At 42.8% G+C, this 20,492-nt stretch overlaps 1 protein-coding gene across 1 annotated transcript in view; it reads left to right on the forward strand.

The window, feature by feature from the left end:
- The window catches only part of LOC146631079 (BCL11 transcription factor A-like), a 29,478-nt gene that overhangs the window by 6,377 nt on the left and 2,609 nt on the right, over positions 1 to 20,492 (forward strand). The window lies entirely within an intron of this gene.

Here is a 20,492-nt window from a genome sequence, read left to right on the forward strand (position 1 = left end):
ATTTTTGTATGCTGAAGCCAAGCTCTAAACACCCACAAATGTTGTCAGTGGAAATTCGTCAGCCTTTGTTGTTGGATTAAATGTTAGTGGTTCTGGCTGTATTCAAGTCTACTGAGTGTTTACATCTTGAGTGCGGATGCTGTGAAACTAATGTACGTGTAAATGTGTACATTTATGTGTGTATAAGTGTGGTTTTGACCACTTAAAATGTTTATAGGTTTCCGTGTGTGTGTAAAAGTGTGTGTGTCTTGCTGTTTGTAGCTTTACTACCCTGGGCGTGCAGGCTGAACATGAAAGAGTCTTTGACTTGGCAAGCCTTGCCTGAGGACACCCCTCTGAGGACTATGCCAGGCCAGACTTGGCACACAGCAGTGGGCCTGAGGGACAGGCCGGGCCTAAATGTGTGTGTCTAAGAGGGAGTTAGAGGAGGTGTGTCTGTTTTGTGGGTTTAGGAGGCAAAACGTATGGTGAGGTGGTGGCTATGACTGACAGTGGGAGTGTGTGAAGTTAAGAGCAGATATGCAGTAGATTGTGCGTGCTGTCCTCAGGGCCTCCTGGCTTGGACTTCCTGTGCCTCTGTTTGTCTTCTAACAACTCCGGCATCACAGCCTCGGGCCATTCAGGTGGAGGCTAGCTGAAATATGCACACACACACACACATCTACACACACAAACATGCATGTGAACATTCAAAAATAGGCTCCCACAAATGCATGCACGCACCCACAGATGCACACACACCTGTTCTATGAACACAACAGTGCACACGCCTCCTTTAAAGATGCACACATATGCTACAGTGCACACATACAGTGTAAACCCCCTCCTGTGAACCTGTGTTTTGTCTGTAATAAATGTGTTACGGTAGAGGCCCCATGATGTGTTGTGAGTTGATGAGATCTGTCAGAAACATATGATCCTTATTTTACCCCCCTCCCCTCTGTCCCTCCCACTCTCTTCCGCTTAGCCTTTCCTCTCTGTCCCTATCTCTTTCTCTCCCTCCCTCGCTCACAGCCTCTCTCCACACATCGCTCCAGTAGTTTGTCTTGGGGGAGTGGAAACTGAAAGTTTTGGCTACATTAGTGTGTCTGCACCTCTTAAAGCCTTCCAACGTCCACTCTAGAGCTCATTCTCACTCTCGCAGATTTGGCTGCAGAGTGAGGCAGACATAAACACTCACACATACACTGCCTCCATCCATCCCCTTTACCCACTGTCAAACAAAGCTATACAACAGAAACATTCTTGTTTGTCTACAGCCACGTCATGCTGGATGAGAAAGTATCCTCAGAAATAAGCATGTCTTGCTGCTGTCCTGTCAATACTGTGGCAGGCAGTCACATCACGGGGTCAGAGGGCATCTGACGGCATCAGGGCCTGTCATGCCAGCCGCCGGCTTCACCACCTGCAGGTTAATGACTTTATTTTTAGACAGAACAGAAACAGAGAAGAAAAAGTGTCTTTGATACAGCTGTTGCTCAGGAAGTGGCAGATGAGAGCAGAGAGGAGAGAAGTAGTATTTTAGGAAGTAGGCAGGTTAGTTTGAGGTGAGAATGGGAGCAGATTTGACAAAGTAATTTTCCCTTTGATATTTTCCTAAAAAAATACCCATTTTGTCATAATCCTGTAAGTCTTTATTTAGGTCACTGAAACCGAACCAGATTTGGAAATTTTGTATCTCTAAGAGTAACACACTATCACAGCTTCTATCTCTATGCAGAATGTCATCTCAACCTCTGATATTCCTTTTGTGACTGTAGCATTTAAGGGTGTAGTGCTGTTGGATGGTTGCTTTGTCTTTCTCCAACTGAAGGTGATAATTCTGAGGCCATGGGAGAGCCACAGTGACAAGGACATTGTGTTAGTCTGATCCCACTGATCCTGGTCACTATCTAGTTTCTTCCTCCACAGTCTGGCTCACTACAGGTTTCAGTGACAGTACTGACTTGTCAGAACTGTGAGTCTGTTGGTGTGTGTGTATCTATTTGTACATTTGAACTTGGTTGGATGGTTGCGGACACCTCAGTCTTGCCCACCTCATCTCAACCACAAAGTTACAGGACACAGGGCCTTTCTGTCTGATGCTGCACTCGTGAAAATTCCCAACCTTTATTCTTGGTATATTCCTTGGTGGGTGCTCAGAAATGCATTGCCTCCTAATAGCTCAAATTAACCATACATTTCATCTTAGATTCAAATCCCAGATCTTTTAAACATTCAGAAGATAGTTAATTCATTTACTTTTGAGAGTATCTTGATTTAGTCATTAGATTAAATTTAGGCTGTAAGGTGGTATCGGCACACTGCAGTTTGCTTTGCACACAAGCATACGAGCACAAGCTTGCACACAAATGAGAGTGATGCACACAAGGTGATCACTTATGCACGGATGCATGCATGCACACACATACTTCCACAACTGACCCCCAGCCATCATTCCACACAGACACACGCATGTACGCACACTCATAAATGCACACTCCTGTCCCAGGCACCCTTTACTTTTGCAGGCTGAATCTCACTGATAACATGCTGGCGCCCTCATTTAAATTTGAAGCGCTTCTTTAATCTTCAAAGGCCTGATTGCTTTATGAATATGCATGGACTGAGCTGACTCTCAGTTCATTACCTTGTTGTAAATTCTAATGACCATTAGGGCCCTGCACGGTAATTGCCAATTGTTTTGCATTTTTGATTAGCCCATTACCGAAGCACATTCTGAACATGTCTGCCCTGCCTGCCTGCCAGGCCACAGCAAGAATCGGAGGGAGGGGGAGAGAGAGATGAGAAAATAAAAGAAGAGAGTGCAAGGGAACCTAGTGCGAAGGGTGGTGAAACACGGTTTAGGCAGCGTAAATTTTGAGGCTTGGCTCAAAGTGTTGTTTCGGGGGGAAAGTGGGGTGAGCTAGAAGGGGGCAAAAAAAAAAAGAAAAAGAAATGTAAAAGCTGTAGAATTGGATGTTCCCTAAGCAAGCTCCATCGTGCTTGTTTCTGCAGAGCTTGAGTGCAAGAGTGTGTACCTCACTGCATTTATGTCAGCATGCGTATTTGTTGACTCTGTGTGTGGATGTCAACTTTACTATGTGTATGTACCCAAGTTTGCGTGCAGCTGGATAGGGAGGGGTGCTGTGTTGGGAGCGGAGAGATTCTGATAGTGCATCCCAATGCACGTTGTGTCTGGGACTCATGAAAGATTGATGGTTCCTAGCAGAATGGCATCAGCCTGCTACAACTTGATAACATCTAATGGATAATTTAGCACTCTAAAACCTGCAGGCCAGTCCACCTCTCTAGAAGGCTAAAGAGGACAGCAGCTGCTGGGCTTTCGGGGCCGCTGCTGTGACTGTTTGTTGGAAAAATAAATGAGAACAAACAGAAAGATGTGTAAGAGAGGGAGTAAACGAGGCAGGAAGACAGAAATAAAATGCAGAAGTGTTTCTGTGACCACGATTTGAATATCTCAACTGTGTTGATTGCCCAGCTCCGGTCACAGCAGCTTAAAAAAATAAAATAAAATAAAATAATGCATCTTAACTTGAAAATATTTCTAACACAGTCCTCACTAGCACTTCAGGAGCTAAACTAATCCAAATATCTAATTTAGAGCTTGTAGAGGTGGTTTACTGGACATGAAGCAAAAAAAAAAAATCAAATTAAAGTAATTATAAACTTATTTTCCTTTTTCGCTCCTTGCTGCTACAGTTTCACAATTGTTGCTTCCAACTGTATTTATAGCAAAAAAAGCAGAGAATATAATTACAAATGGAAAAGTCATGTCACTGCATTTTTCTGTATGACAGACCACCCAGATATTTTGATCCATAAAATATTGCTTGTGTGAAGAGGGATACTTTCATTCAGTTATGATTCTTCTTCTCTCTCCCCTCGCTCTCTTTTTCTCCCTCTCATGTACCATTCATAATCTCCATAGTGTTTACACAGAGCTTCGAGGCCTACTGTCAGTCTCTTATTCACAGACTATTAAGCTGTTGACAGTTTGGTTAATCGTCCCACAGTTTGACTTAAGGGGAATCAGAGAGAGGTCAGCAATGTCTGTCTCCAAGGTGTGTTGAGAAAGTGGCTTACATGTGTGCGCTCTGTGGCATGCCTTTTATTGGGAGTTTGTCTCATTTTGGATGGGTGGGTGAGCAAGCTGTCAGTTTGTCTTTGCCGTGGTTGTGGAGGAGCCCCAAACACATTACAGAAATGATCAAGATCTGGATCAGCTATAGCAAGTTCCTAGTTAGAGTTAATAGGCTGCCTGGATGGTTTATATGCAGCATATGGATGTTCATAGTCTCATTCACATGTGAGAGAGAGACATAACAGCATCAGCAGGAGCAGCAGCAAGGCCCAGTATGTCCAAAGGAGGCTTGGGCAGACAGCATGATAGATGGCTTTGTTAAAGGGTCCCAGGGTGTCCCCTGAACTTGAAGCACTCTGTTTATCTTGAATAGGAGACGCACATAGTATTGGGGGGCAGTGAGCAGGAGAGGGAGAAAGAGAATGATATAGCTTTCAGGGGAACGAAGAGGGGAGATTGCGGGCCGGGCTAGTGTCTGAGCAGGCCTGCATGGGGGTTGGGGAGGTTAAGGGGGGGTCGTGAGCAGGCACGGCTGCTGGAGAGACAGAGAGGAGGGAGGAGGGGTGGAGGGGAGGGGGGGGGGGGAGCTTTCCTAGTAGCTGTCCATTAACAGATGAACTTGGCAATGGTCCAGGCCTCAAAGGTCTTGGGAGACAGACACACATGCACATATATTCACACATGCACACACATAGACAGATGTACACTTTCCTGGTACCTGCTCACTGTGGATGGAATGCCACCATGGTTCTTTTTTGTCCAGAGGCGAAACAGGACACGTCTCTGGTTCACCTATGTCAGAACCAGTTCAGACCGGTTAGTCAGCCAGGCCGAAGGAGGCAGACGGACGGGCCTTGTTGCTCAGCCCTCCTCTTCTCTCTCTTTCCTCGTCCTCCTCCTCTGTTTTCCAGGCTTTAGTGGAAGGAACAGAGAGAACCTCTAACCTGAGGGCACAGGACAATGCAGAGGAGAGAAAAAAGAAGCGGGGGAGCGTGGGAACAAAGCGAGAGACGAATGGATCCGGTCGCAAACAGGGTGGGAAGAGGAGAGAAAAGTGTTTGGTTGTTGTTGGTGCTCTCCTCTTGATGGGGCAACATTAGCTTAACACCACTGCTGCTATTGTGTACTGAAAACATGACGGCAAACACGAGATTGGGGGAAAGAATTTGATGTGGAAAATGCACATAATGGACTGTTGTGCTGTGTGGGCGAAAAACCGCCTGTGTCAGTTGCAGCCATATTCCATATAGCATACTGTATGTGTCGGCGTTGATGAACGTGTTTGTCTGTGTGAGCTGTAAAAAATGTGGACGCAACTTCTCTCCTAATTATGACTCGGATGTGTCCCTCGAGTTTTGAGAGCAAGCTGTTCGCGATTCTACTTCAAATGTTCTCAGCTCACACACAAACCTTCCCTCAGCGTGGCAGATCAGAAGGCTCTGTCACATCACGAACATCTAAGGAATTCTCGGATGCCACATTTTTGTCACTTTATGATTGCAGGTTTTGAAAAAAACAGAGCCTCCCTCTTTAGAATATTTATGATTTTAATAAAATTGCTTCTGTGATTGACAAGATGTTTACATTTTTGGCCGCTCGCATACTCATAATTTTAAGTGAAAAGTGGGGTTATGACTCAAGCAGAAGTGCGTAATGCTAAGGTGAGAAAACTGACTTTTTTAAAAGGTGTGATACTTGTGTGAAAGGTTGGTTGTGAAGACGTGGGGATGTTTAAGAAAAGGAGTGGATTAGGTGTCACCTTTTCAGCTAGCCTTGCAGGTGTCTGCCACTCTTTTTTTTTTTTACCTGATGCCTGACTTTCTCTCCCTCACTTCTTCTTCTCTTCTTCTGTTCTCGCTCAGAGCCTTTTGTTATTTGATTATGACAAATGGACACCAGGGAAAATCTTTAAAGTTCAAGTGCAGATTTTCTTATCTTATCTTAATTGCAGTAATCTCTTTGATTTTTCCCCCCAAGTTTAGAAACAGTTGATGACTATAAATGCAATGATTTTATAAACAAGTTCACATTCGAATCCAAAAATAGACAAGTGTGATGTTTTAATATAAGGACAATAGATGTGATTATACGTACCCATCACATGCATGCTGCAGGAAAAATGTGGATAATATATATTTGCATGACTGTGAGTGTATGCACTTAATTGTCTACATGTAAATGTGTGCAATCCTATTTGCATGTATTTCACACATGCCCACATTAGTTTGTTATTTATAAAGAAGGTTCTTCTTTTTATCTTCCCCCTTTACTTTCAGCCTTCAAGCTATTGCTCTATTTCTTAGAAACATGTTTTCTTTCCCAAAAATCTTGTGTGGCTACTTTGGTGCTGAGGCCAAAAAAATATCTTGCTTTTATATGTGTGCGTGTGTGTGTGTGTGTGTGTGGGAGAGAGAGATGATGGCTGTTTTTATAATGCCCCCTGCAAATTTGCATATGTATATGTGCAGATTGTATGAGAAGAGCTCTCACACTTAGAGCAGTTGGATGGGGAGGGTGATGGGGGCTGCTGCAAGGGTTGTGTGTATGGTTTATGTGTGTGTGTGTATGTGTGTGTGTGTGTGTGTGTTAAAGGGGAGTCTTATTGGCGCTTTCACCCCCTCAGACAAAGCCGGCCACTACTCCCAGATGGTAGCCTGCTCTCTTCGGCCATGTGTCTGGTATTTGTATGTGTGTGTATTTGTGTGTGTATGTGTGTGTGGACACAGACATCCAGAAAGACTGAGTGATGGAGAAATTTGTGAGTGTTTGTGTGCATGAGATTCAAGCAGATGCTGAGAGATGGCCATAACTTGAGTAAGCATACATAAAGACATCTAAAGACTGTGAGGCTTTAATTCATCCTTTGGATGGGTGTGGATGATGTGCATCTTGTTTGAAATGCATTGGAATACATAATTCAAGATAGCTGGACAAGAAAACAGAAACGGATAATTTGAAGACTCAGGGATGGACAAAATGGGACAAAAAGATGGGATGGAGGAGGAGAGACAAAGATTGGTCATTTTTAAAGGTGATGACCTAGAGATGTCAATGGGCACCTCTCTAATGGGGTCAGCCTTGAAGACTAGGCGTCAGGATTATGTTTACCTCAACTGTCTGCTGGGAAGCAAGACAATGAGTCAGGACCTACGAGTGTCTCTCATATGTCATGTAAAAAGTATTCAACTTGGCAAATAATTCTAACGGTATAGGAGTCCAGATATTCAATATGAAATCCTGCTTAAGGGTTCTGTCTAAATCCTGGTGTCTCCCTGGGGGTGTATGTTAAAGCAAGCCTTCAGCCCTGTTAAGAAGGGGCTATCTATTGCTTGGACAGACTCCAGCTTCTCTGACCTTGATGTTTGTTTTCCTTGTATCCCCAGACATAAACATGCTTCTCGCATCCAGACACACAGACAGTCAGGAAGTTATCCTCTGATGTTTTTCTCTTGCATCTGGCTCCTATGTGAACACAGGACAGAAGTAGTGGGTTTGAAAATTTGTGTGCACGAGAACAAAGTCAGGCGAACACAAATGTTGTGTGAATTTTTCAGTGTGCATTTTTTTACACCCTCCACCACACACACAAACACACACACACGCCTCCGACTCAGGCCCTTCTCTTCTCTGAGACCTGTCAAACTGGTTCTCTTTCATTAAAGCAAAGCCCTTCTCCGTTTTCTTGACCAGGTAGTATTTTGTTATCAGACAAGAAACTAGATTCCCTTATGACAACCTTTTGCCCCACAGCTCAAAGTGCCAAGATAACTATTCCCTTTTTATACCTTTATTGAGGCAAGCCCTTCTCTGCTGGTGAACGGTCTGGCAGTGCTTTCTGTGCTGGACATGCCCTGTTCTCCCCAGGCTCTGGTACTGCATTGGTCTGCCAAGTTGCAGGGCCAGATTGCCTGTAATAGGCCTGCCATTTCCCTCTCATCATCTGTCAGCACTCTGGATCCAACTGCAGGGTCCAAAGAGGGCTACCACTCTCCAATTAAAAAGGTTAATTTGCCCTCGCCGATCTCTTCCGCATCCCCCCCCCCCCCCCCCCCCCCCCCCCACAGCTTTACTATGTCTTCATTAACACTCATTTGTGTCGGTGTAGCTTTCTTTTCTCTTTCTCTCTCATTTTACTTGGTTTCTGTAAATACTGCTTTAAGTTGAAAAGGTAAGACTGAATGGCCATTAACATATTTTTTGAGCCAGCATATGAATTAAATTGCTGTCAGTGGTTTCAAAGTGCTTTTGTAGCCTTGGCCAAGCAAATAATGTTAAATTCAGCAATCAGTCTTGAGCGCACAACTTCCTGCTTAATGTCACTTTGATTAACTGAGCAGTCTCAGTAGAGGATGCATGGGCTTAAAGAAAATATATTTACAGCTTTCTTGGAGAAACTAAGATGAGAAGATAATTGCAAATCTTGCTCATATCTATCTATCTATCTATCTATCTATCTATCTATCTATCTATCTATCTATCTATCTATCTATCTATCTATCTATCTATCTATCTATCTATCTATCTATCTATCTATCTATCTATCTATCTATCTATCTATCTATCTATCTATCTATCTATCTATCTATCTATCTATCTCTGTCCAGAAGAGAGAGTCCTAAGAACAGCAAAGATACTGCGCAGGACCATAAAGCTCCCAGGCAGCTGGAAGAGCCCAGCTTGAAGGATAAACTGGGGCGTGTACTTGTTTTGAAAAGTTTCCTCAAACTCAATCAAGCTTAACAAATACCAAAAACATCCTAAGCTTTACAGTAATTCTAGGAAGTCCATGAGATGACGGTGAAAATAAACACATGCCTGTCCAGTCAAATGAGGAGAAAGATTGACAGCTCTTTCCGTCTATATGGAGGCCATACTTCATTGTTATTATCCTCACACAGTGATGTCAGTCTCTTAAGCCTAAGTCAAACCTGAGTGGATGAGCAATGTGCAAGTGAGACTGAGAGCCACCTCATTTAAACAGATGGAGAGGAGTACTCCATCTCCAGTACGCTTGGTACTTTGGTATTTTCTTTTTTCCTCTCAGTTACCTCTTTCTCCCTGATCTTCGTAGTTCTCTTCAATGTTGCAATCTTTTTATCTTGGAGGGAACTCCTCCTCATCCTCTCCCTCCCTCCCTCCTTCCCTCCCTCTCTCTCTCTGTTTTTTTTTTTTGCCTTAAGCTTCAGCAGCGGTGTCACATGGCAAGATATACATGTGGACATGTCGCTTTGTGATCCCAAAGCTCAGGAAGGAAGCTGCCTCTAACCGCTGCCTGTGCTGCTGCATTCTGTCAGTTAGCACTGCCGTCAAAGCTCCATCCTCGCGTCCGGCCAGCACAGCTAATAAAATATTTGGTTTGTGGATCTTTTTGAGCAGGATATTGAGATAACTGAAATATAGATAACGCTGGATTTGGATTTGCACATTTCTCTTCATTTGTCATAACTCCTTTAGCCATGATTTTAATTATTTTAGACATTGGACAACTTTTGCCGTAAGTTATTCAGAAGCCTTTCTCCTTACATAATACAGCTATGGTAAAAAAATAAATAAAAAAAATTAGCTAAGCTAAGTTACAAAAATATGATTTTTTTTATTCTCACAGAATATAACACACGTTTGATGAGAAGTAAATTTAAATTAACGAAAAATTCAGCCTTGTCTGTACAGTTATTTTACCTAAATAAATCGGTTGTAGCAGCTGTGTCATCATCTGCTGTTGAGTATGAAAGCTGTTAAGTATAAATGAAATTGGGGGGTCATTCCTGGTAGTTTAAGTGATTAACATAAGCTAATGACTTTGGAAGGATGAACAGGAGGTGAAGATAAAAGGGGGGGGGGGGGGGGGGGGATGTTGTCTGGCTCCCTCACCCACCATTAAAGGCCTGCCCCTGGACTGAAAGAGTGGGCCAGTTTCCCATGCACGGGCAGCACACGCAGGCCCTCTTTGGTTACACAAAATGTCTGCCTGTATGGCTACGGAGAGAGATATTATTAGCGTTATTTTGCCGGAGTTATATGAGAGCATGGTGCTTTTAGGACCCCTTGTTTGAGTGGCTGACAGACACTTGAGTTTGTGCTGCAGATTAAATGAAATTTTAGCAGCTTTTTCTTGGGACTAGGCCATAAAACCACACAAAGGAAGCAGCTGCCACTAATGTAATCTAGAATGGGGTGCTGCAGTGTAAAGCTGTCCACCACTCTTTTGTTTTTCCATTCTTCTCTTCTTTGCAGCTCTTTATGCCTTTCTTGACACCCTTCAACTACACCCCTTCCTCTCCTGATAATATCCTTGTTCTCTCATTGCCTTTAATTCCTCTTTTCATCAGCTACCCCTCCATGTACTGTAGAGGTGATGAAACTGGGGGAGAGCAATAAAGGGCATGTGTTTTATGAGCAAACATATCTTTTTATGTCTTTATATATCTATACAGCGGTGTCAAAGGTACATGAGATAGCATTTGGGTCATCTGCAAAGCATTCTCAGCCACCTTGGCTTTATTTTCTATAGGCCTACACTATATCAGCTAGAAATGTATGGAATGAGGAGCTATGCAGGTTAACCTTCTGCAAACAAAGTTAATTTTTCAGAATGAAACACAACCAGTCTGCTGACCCTTGTGTCAGTTGTCATGATTTCTCAAAATGACAAGGTGGATCTCGGGAATCTGAGAATTGAGAAAAAAATTCTGCGATTGTATGAGTAGCATGCGGAAGAAGCTGTGGAAGGAAGACTTGTTTGAAGTTGACGTTTGTATCAGCATAGCAAATTTTTTAACTGGCCGGCGATGCTTTACTCAAGTAGTAACTTCTGTAAATGAAGTTTTATAGTCTGTTAGAGAAGCAATGGCACAAACATCTGGCCCATAAATCTCAGGTGGTGCTGCAGAGTGCAGTCTGAGGAGCCAGTTCTATCTATCCCCTGATCAGCCATTAATCCAAATGTCTGCATTTCCACATGCATTTATATAATGTTTACAAGAAGTCTTTCTATTGTAGGCATTGCACTGTGAAGTGCTTCTGTACTGTCTAATACATGTGAAAATAACCTGAAAGCACAGTTCAATGCATTGCTTCTGCAGTGTGCATACAGCAAGTATATGAGTTTGTATATTTCCTATGTTTTTTTTTGAATATGTCTTGCCACTGCCTGTTGAGGAATGTCTCAGCTCATTGGCCCTTTCTGTAAAGAAATAATGGCTTTGAGGTGGACTCAACCAGCCTGCCTCCCTGCCAGCTAGCTGTACATGCATGTGTCCTGTTCTGCAGCTGTTTGTGAATAAATCCTTCTGTCACTAAATGCACACAGGCTTTCTTCACCTGTCCTGCTTATCAACTCTTTTTGAGAAGTAAAAGCTCATTTTGGTATTTTTCGAAGACATCTTTTACTAGATTTAAAGTAAAATACGATTGCTTATTTGGAGATTATTCTTGCTGAAATTTGGACTTGTTACTACTATTATCTCTCTGATGTGCTCAGTCTGCCTTGGATTATTTTATCTTGGTTACCTTTGGTTTTACGCAGCCTTTGTAAAAACAGTAAATTAATGTTTTGCACACTTGCCCACCAACACAACATGTTTACTTAAAGCTGATGACTTCATAGAAACAGTTCTTTTCCCCCTTTTGCCACCCTCCCTTTTTGCTCCTCTGCTTTGCTCTCCCTCTTTCCATCCTCAGGGTAGGTTGCTATAGTCCCCCTTATAAACATAGTAATCTATAGGAGCCCTAGACCCAGACAGATTTTTGGCATGGCTGTACAGGTAGCATTCCAGCACGGTTTGAGATCTTACGGCCCTAGCCTCGTTAAAAGCCTGATTTATGCTTTACAGCTGGGCACAAAGGAACCTACAGGTTGGCTACCTTAATTAATATCACGCTCACTACAGCTTGGACCTATGCAAGGATCTGACACACCTCCGGGGAGAATATGCAGAAAGATCCACGTGATGGTAGATGGTGTGAGTGTGCACGTAACTGAAAAGACAGCTGAAAAAACAAAAACAAATACAAAAAACTTGTACCTGTGTTAAGCATGCTTTTAAAAGCACATGCAGTGCAGCCAAACTGAAGCCATCACTGATATATATGCTAAATTGGTCTTCAATAGCAATATTGGTTATGGGTGTTGGCGTTCTGATCTGTAAGTCCCATTCTGTACTGTTTGGCCCATTATCTTCCATTCTTTGCTATAGTGGCTGATCAGACCACATGTCTTCAATTAGTAGGCAGGAATCTGGTACGGCGAGACTCGAAGATGAAGAATTGTGTGAAGCATGGCCTGCTATTGCCAAGCATATGGCCCATCCATCTTACAGACTGTTATCGATGGTAAACGTTACATGTACATGAACTGAATGCCTTAAACCTGCTCAGTCTTCTCTCCTCCAAGTTGTGTTGCTGAGAAAAAATATAATTTAGCATGAAGTGCAATCAAACTTCAAATCACTGATTTGGCAAATTATTTTAAGGCATTAGACCAAATAACAATGAATAAATAAAAAACAAATCAACAAATGTTATGTGACTTTTTGGCATTAACCTCTCGTAACACTTCATATTACAACTTGGTAATAACATGGTAATAACATGGTAACCATGTACAAATAAAGCTGCAATAACTACAGTGAGAGCAATCCTGCTGTAAAGGTCTAGAAAAGGAGCCCAAAAAGAAATATATATAGGTCACTTTGGATCTCTGACCACTTCTTCGCTCTCTTATGTCTCTCCCTGCTTCTGTAGTAAGGGGCTGAATTTAGGGCTGAACAGGAGGCCATTTTGCAATTTTAATCAAGATTTGGAAAGCGCCTGGGCAGAGCAATGGCCCAACACAGTTTTCTCCTTGATGAATTAATAATGTAATGGGGAATGGAGGCTTGGAAGAATGGATGGTGGTTGGTTGGGGCACTGAGGTCTCACTGTTAGGGCCTGTGTCCTTATTATGGGATCAGAGAACTTCATGTCCTAAGCTTCAATTCCAGTGTGCTCTTCTTGGTAAAATAAGATTAAAAAAGAAAATCACAGAATATAATGATCAAATAATTCTGTAACTTAAACTGTGTCTTTTTCCTAAGGAAAATGGATTTGTGAGCTAGATCTGACCCTGAGACACCCCTTGATCTAAAGAGTCTGGCTATTGATGCTTCCTTAACCACTCGACCACCGTGTGCACAGTCACACACACCAGATGGGACGCGTGTTAAACCCTCAGCCTCCACAGCTCCAGGCCACGGGACACTCCAACACACTGGCCCTCTTGTTTTAAAGTGCCATGTCCCTCCACAATGCCTTGAGGCTCCTATGCATAACGAGCTGCTATGCTTGGCCCAAGCTCACATGCCCTGGTCCTCTCACCCTGAGGTGGTAGGACAGGGTGAAAAATAACTGCATGTTTAAAACAGCCCTTGTTCACTGATATCCAAATGATGACCCATGCCTGAGAGCTTCTGGGGCTACTGTGAGCGTGTTTATGAACAAACAACTCAGGTCAACATCAGGCAAAACTTTGTGTTTTCTAAAAGCTGTCCACTTTTGCACAAGGCAAAGAAAATATAGTACTGGTATAGATTACCGTTGATCCAAGTGCATCTGAAGCCTAAAACCACCACAAAGACCATCAAACAAATGCACCTTCAGTGCTGATTTTTTTTTTTTACAGAAGTATTAGTGCAAAGAGTTTATCCTTCTCATTTGTGTCAAGTAAAAGTAACAGAGAGTCAAAAAAATTTGCACACGCTGGCCGAACGGATACATTTTGAGATATACCTGGCACAAAATACATGCGAGAAGAAAATGAGAAGTATTTTGAGACACAGGTGTTTATAAGTGAAGAGTCCCTTGGGGTTTAAGAAAAGAAGGATTTAGAGAAAATTTTTTTGCTTGTGTGTGAGTTACAGTATCTGTGTGTGATATAGGCCAAAGGTAAAAGCTAATAGATGCATTGAAAGGGGCAAGGGAGAAGCTATGGGTGGGTTACAGAGTGTGTGTGATTGCGAGAGAAAGACCTGCTCTGACCTCTTTCAGTGCTGTCATCAGAGCGTGTTAAGAAAATAACGTGATGGAAAGAGGAGCATGCAGGCTGCATCAGGGACAAAAAGGGAATGACTTCAACCTTAGACAGGCTTAAGTGTTTACTCAGTCCAGACAGATACACTGTGTGTATGTGTGTTACAGTGTGTGAAGCTGTTTTTATCTGTTTGGATGTCCAGAGATGCACAGACTACAGGTCCGTGCCTGTAGATGAGAGAAAGTCTCTTTAACTTCTCTTCTTCTTAAACTTAGGCCAACTTCGTGTTTATTTTTCATCTGCTTTGTGTTTTACCCCGACTTTTAATTTATTATTTATGTTTGGCTGTTTGTGCAAGTCCATCTAGGAGTACATGGTAGTGAATGCAGATCTTGCCTCATACATCCACACATTTCACTTAACCTAGTCCCTATTCCAGAGGAATAGAGGCAAACGATAAAATACCATGAAATTCAACATGAGTGTTTATTGCAAGAGAGCATCCTGTTCTTAAAGCTACTATGGATTTCAGTATCTTTATAGGTATATAGGAGACTGCTTAACTGGCTTTAAACAATTTCTATTTCATAAACGATACAAGGATGTTGCAGCCTGGCTCATTCTGTGCTCTGCCCAGAAGCAAATGAAGCAAAAGCACATAAAGACACAAATATGAGGCTTTATTTAAAGTAAGACAGTTTTTCAGGTCTGCACTTTGTGTTTCCAAATTTTAAACTGCCTTCTTATTGCTCAGAGTAGTCAATAGCTCTGTTTATCAGAGCTTTTCTGTAAGCTCTTTGGTAACGTGACTTCAGTATGCATACATTAGATCTTCAGAATTGCTTCCATGTGGCATTTGTGATGTTTTGTCCATCTTCCTACATGTCTGTGAAGACATGTAGTGGGGGGGGAGGTCAGACACAGGGGCCTGTATGCTCCGGTGAAGCCATATCGCGTCCTGGCAAATGGTATGCAGGCTCATAACGCGCTCCACTCATCCAATAGCCGGAGACGAAACAGTTTTGACAGTGTTGAATGCCCTGCCCCGGGGGCCTTATCATCCTTTGCTGCTTGCCTGCCTCCTTCCCCTGTTTCTCTTCTCCTGATGCTATCTATCTAGAGATTTATGCAGAAATGTGCAGCTAGTCGACCTCACTGGTCCCCTTCCATCCTTTCTGCAGGGACGGCAGCCTGTCATAAGCTGAGCTTTGCAGAGATAGTGAAGCTCAGGCTCTGGCCTCATGTTATACGAAGGCTATCTTGACATTGCACTTGAAACACACATGATGCTTGTAAGAAATGACAGAGATGCGCTCATGTGAATGTTGAAGGTTGTATAACCCAAAAATGTTCGTGTATTTACAATAATCTTTTGTATTCCACTGATTTCTAATATATTGTGTTATGCTCTTTGTTAGCCTATTTTATTCTGCTATCCTCCCCCTAAGCTGCAATTTATTGAGACATATCTTTTCTTTGACAGAACACTTTTCACATTTCCCCTCTGAAGTGCTCAGAGACTTCTCACCCATCTGGGATATTGCCCGAGTCCAAAAATACTCCTGCTTGATTAAGTCTTCTTATGTACCTGGATATGTGTGCTTAAACTGACACTTGGCAGTTTGCAGTTTCTTTGATTCCCGTCCTTTATTTAATACCTTCTCCACTGAGCATTGGCTTTTGTTGACGGTGGTTTGATCCTGTGAAACGGATCCCAACTCAATAAATAATCTCTGCGGATGCTTACATAAGCGACGGTCCATTTAATTAGACTGGTTAAGCTTAGAAGCCCAGAGGTCTTTTCACTGTACTATTAGAGCTAGGATGAGAAACAATAGTGCGCGGCCTCCCACTGTCACTGGTAAGCAGAGAGCAAATAATGATCTGCATCAGAGACACGGCTGGCCCTGCCTATTATAAGGTCTGCCGGACCCGAGCCGCACCCAAACACGAAGCTGTCCAGCTGCGCTTAGTCGGAGTGGATGAATGGATGGAGAGAATGATAGATGGAGTGAAAGAGAGATGGATGAATGGGTAGATGGATGGTCAGTTCAAACACAGTTCAACTGAGAAAAGATCAAAAAGACTAAGGTTATGCCGGGAAACAGACAGCGTAGAGTGATGCAAATTTAAAATTATTCTGGCAAGTGTGTTGAATGCAAATACACAGACATGAATGCATGGATACTACAGGAAACAGTCATATAGTCATTCTAACAGTGAGTGTGCGTGCTGATTACAAAAAGAAAGTACGAAATTATACGAGAACACACATTTGTCTACTGTGTATGGCGCATTCATTCATTGGCCTCTGTGTGGGTGCCATCTGTGGTTTCTTAGTGGCTCAGAAAAAACTCCCGAGCTCAACTGTTGCTCTTATCACCTTTCATGAGAAGGAGAAAGGAAAGGTAAGAAGTGTAAAAGTCTGATTGGGAACAAAGCTACAGCCAGCAGCTTACTTTATACTGGCACAGGCCTTCAAAGACCACCATGCATCTTTATCTGGAGATCTGCACCCCCTCCCCTGTCTTGCTCATGCCAGCTGCTTTTCTTCTCCTAGTCTACCTCTGTCTTTCCCCGTTCCTTTCTGTTTTAGCTCTCCATTCTCCCCCCCCCCCCCCCCCCCCCCCCCTCATTGTGTGTCTCCTTTTCACTTTCCCTACATTTGTGCCTTATGTAGTGAGTAGTGGTCAGCTTCCCCATACTGTATAATGTGTGACTCCAACACCAGTCAGTGTTGGCTGGTTTTCTGTTTAGTAAACTGTATTTCCTGCATCCGGCTTTGTCTCAGGAACAAGTGTTTGTCAAACAAGCCTTTTGTCTGTGGCCAGTGGCTTAGCGCACCATAACGAGCCTGGCTGGGACAAAGAGCTGGGTGTATGTGGCTGTGGCAGAGAAACACAGACAAACAGATCGAGACGTAGAAGTAAGAAAGAAGGTCAAGGCCAGTCCATTTGCTCTATCAGGTTTCAGACACACACACAAAGAAAAAAAAGCAGAGACAGAGAAAAAACGTTAAGGTGATAACATGTATGAGGCATATGACAGATCCTTCTCTTAGTCTCTAAAGCTGCTAATGAAAAATTACAGTTCTGGTGTTAACTGAGCTGAAAGTCATGTAAACCAAGAAGGCCCCTATTGTGAGCTTCTGTTACTCCCCCATCTTTTTCCTCAACCTCTCCTTTCCTGCTTCACCCTTCACCCCTGTCCAGTCCCTGACTGTGAATACCCTAATGACATAAACAGAGTGGTAATCACATTAACAGGAGTTACGGCCGAGGCACTCTTAAGAGGCACTGTATTGACAACCCTCTGTCTTCCCGAGGCACTCACTCCAACACCTATAAACACTTATGAATATTGGCAAAGACCTTCTATTAGCATAATCACTTTTCAGGTGTGTGTGAGTGCTCTCTCGAGCCATAGCGACTGATAACTTTGAGAAATGGCAGTGACACACTGTGTCCCTCGTGTCTTCTGTCTCTGTGGCTTCCTCCTCCTTTGGAAGCCAAGCAAGCTAATCCTGTTAGCCCATTCCTCCATTAGCTAAATGACCAATATCAGTGAAAGCTGCATGGTCACACCAGGACAGGCTCAGCCCACTATCGCAACTGGTCAAGGACAAAAATAAAAATAAAAATGGAGGGCATGGTAAGTCTGCTAACTTTTTATTGTATGGCTAAATAGTTGTAAACAATACATCTGTGAGTGGTGGGTGAGGAAGAGAAAGCTGTTGACATTTTTGTGTCAGTGCATCTTTAACTTGCCAGCACTTGGTCAATGGGTTGTCTTTGTGTCTGTTACTTGATTTTGTTGTGGTTTTGCCAGTGTTTGGGCTTATGGGACAACGTGGAACAGGGTGGTATAGCTACTCTTTGTGTAAGTACATGTTGTTGAGAGAGTGCAAGTAAGACTAATTATGGGAAATGGGCCATTAACGATAGAGGAATATGCACAAGCAATGTGTTCCTCAGTTGCCTAGAATTTCAGGATTCTGTATGACTTTGGTCAAAATTGTTGGCTACGATGTTTTGTGAGTGTTGCTGCGAGGCTACCTTATCTTCTCTTTGACTTATCATACTTTCTCTTCTGTCCTTGCAACAGGCCTACCCCTAGATCAAATCATTTCTCTCTGATATCAGTGCAATGTCCATTAATATCACAATAATAGCCTCCCGCTGCTTTGTGTTGCAATGCTTCGAAAGGCTTTGAAGGAATTGTTAACCTCCCATTTCATTCCTTTGACTGTGTATCTTCTACTTTCTATTTTTCTTTTCTCTGTCATCCTTCTAACTTTTTGCTCCCAAACCACCTGCCCTTTCTCACTTCTTCTATATTCTTTCTGTCTCCTCTTTCCTTCACAGTCTCTTCTTTCAGCCTCTGCCATGAAATGGCAGCTAAGGGGTTGTCAGTGTGGTTTCTCCTCTCTGCTGATCCTATTTCAAAGGGACGTGTAGATTCAGCATTAGCTCCAGCTCTCTTGCTCTTCTGCTCTCCAGCCCTAACTCATCACAGACTTAAAGTTACTAGAAGAAGAGAAACGGACTGAGAAAGCGAGGGAGAGCTTTCCTTTATTCTATTAGAGGACAGACTCATTTATAAGATCATCCTTCCTCCCTCGCACAGTTTCGTGCTTCTCCATACAAGCAGAAAAAGGAAAAAAAAAAACCCTTCAAGGCCATCAAACGCCTCGTCAGAATGTCTTTTATCCTTTTGAAAAGCTGTCCTTCCATCCCTTTGAGGACAGCTATTAAGAACAATAGTGGGCTTATTTAGATATCTCCTCTGCCATTGTTGTAAATCTGGGCATGTGTTGGTCTGGCTTGTTGATGCCCATCAATGTGTCCACTGCTCGGATGGGAATAACAATTATCATCACTGCTTGTGGCATGAACACAGTTTGTCAAATGTCTATAGATGGAGTAGTGATTGCATAGCACAAGACATGCTGGTTTTGATGCATAAGAAAATGAATTGAGTACTGGCTTTGAAGTGCATTCTTGTGGCTCTTGTGTCCTTCAGAAATATGGTGGGTTGTCATTAGGAATGTCTCCTTCACGCCACACTTCTCTCCTTTGCTCCCTTCCTTCCCCCTGCCTCCTTCCATGATCCTTTAGTGCTCACTTTCCTCTAAAAACATGGACGTCTCACATTCCAGCCAGCCCCTCCTTTTTTCTTGTCCTTCACAATAACAAAAAAAATTAATCTATTTTCCCCCCTCATGCATATATACTGTGTGCTCGCACATTAAGACGGGGATGAGGAAGCGTGTAGACTGAATCAAAGCAAAGTGAACGGGAGAGGCCAGGTTATTGCAACTGTTTTACAAGTGACACGGGGCTTTCTACTTAAAGCCATAAAAACACACACATAATAAGGAAACATACATATAGCAGTTAATGTAATGGGCACATTTTATTTGTGCTTATGAGAGAGGGAGAAAAAAATGTGTATGGGCAAATGGCTTTTTTATGATGGAAAAATTCCATAGTGGGTCAAAGCCCCTTGCAGGTGGCAGCAATTAACTGTAATTTTTGCAGATTGTAATGATCCATAATTTACCAGTATACCCCCTTCCAACTCTTTTCAGTCAAGAGAAAAAGGTTTGTGTGGAGGTTTGATTGGGTGCACATTTTAGCTGTGTCCTGGTCTTTAAGTGAGATTGTTCGGAGGGGGCCACATTGACTCTGGACACATAAGATAGAGAAACAAACCAAAAAACACCAATCCGTTCCCTATGTTGCTCATCCACCACATCCCTCCTCTTTCTTTTAGACTGTCACTATATTTTTCTGGCCCCTCTCACCCTTTTTCTTCAACAGTAGAAGGCTTAAAACATGCAAAACTGTCCATCCACCATCTTAGGGATCACCCATAGTTTCAATCAGGCACACATAGCCTATCATCCTCTCTCCCGCTCCCTTGTTTTCCCTCTTCAAACACAGTATGGCCATGGTTTGGGTTCAGCATTGGCAAATGACTTCAGAAAAATGCCCTCAAGTGAAAGAAGAAAAAAGGGAAGAAATGATAAGAAACCCCAAAGATGAAAGAGGGAGCACATTTGCAAGTGGCGGATGCTTCTTATTTTGCATATCTCTCACTTCTTCTTTCTCCTTCTTCTCCTTTTCTATTCACCTGAGAGGATTTAAATAAATCCATAAAGCATGAAATATCAGAAATAGAAAAGTAATGCATGAAATGCATTTTCATTGGAGCCTCCCCACCCACACACAAACACACATACCCAATTTTCCTCTTCGCTTCTTTTTTTCCTGTGAATGTGTGTTTTTTGTGATAAACGCTGGTACAATTTATTAACATGTGACCTCTTATTTGTATTCAGTGTTAATATGCAGCATCAGATACATGTCCCACTTTAGCCCTGCTAATTCTGTAAACAAG

The sequence above is a fragment of the Diplotaxodon limnothrissa genome, linkage group LG6 (assembly GCF_057381915.1).
Source record: "Diplotaxodon limnothrissa isolate DT_005_m linkage group LG6, D_limnothrissa_male_GT1.1, whole genome shotgun sequence".
NCBI lineage: Eukaryota > Metazoa > Chordata > Actinopteri > Cichliformes > Cichlidae > Diplotaxodon > Diplotaxodon limnothrissa.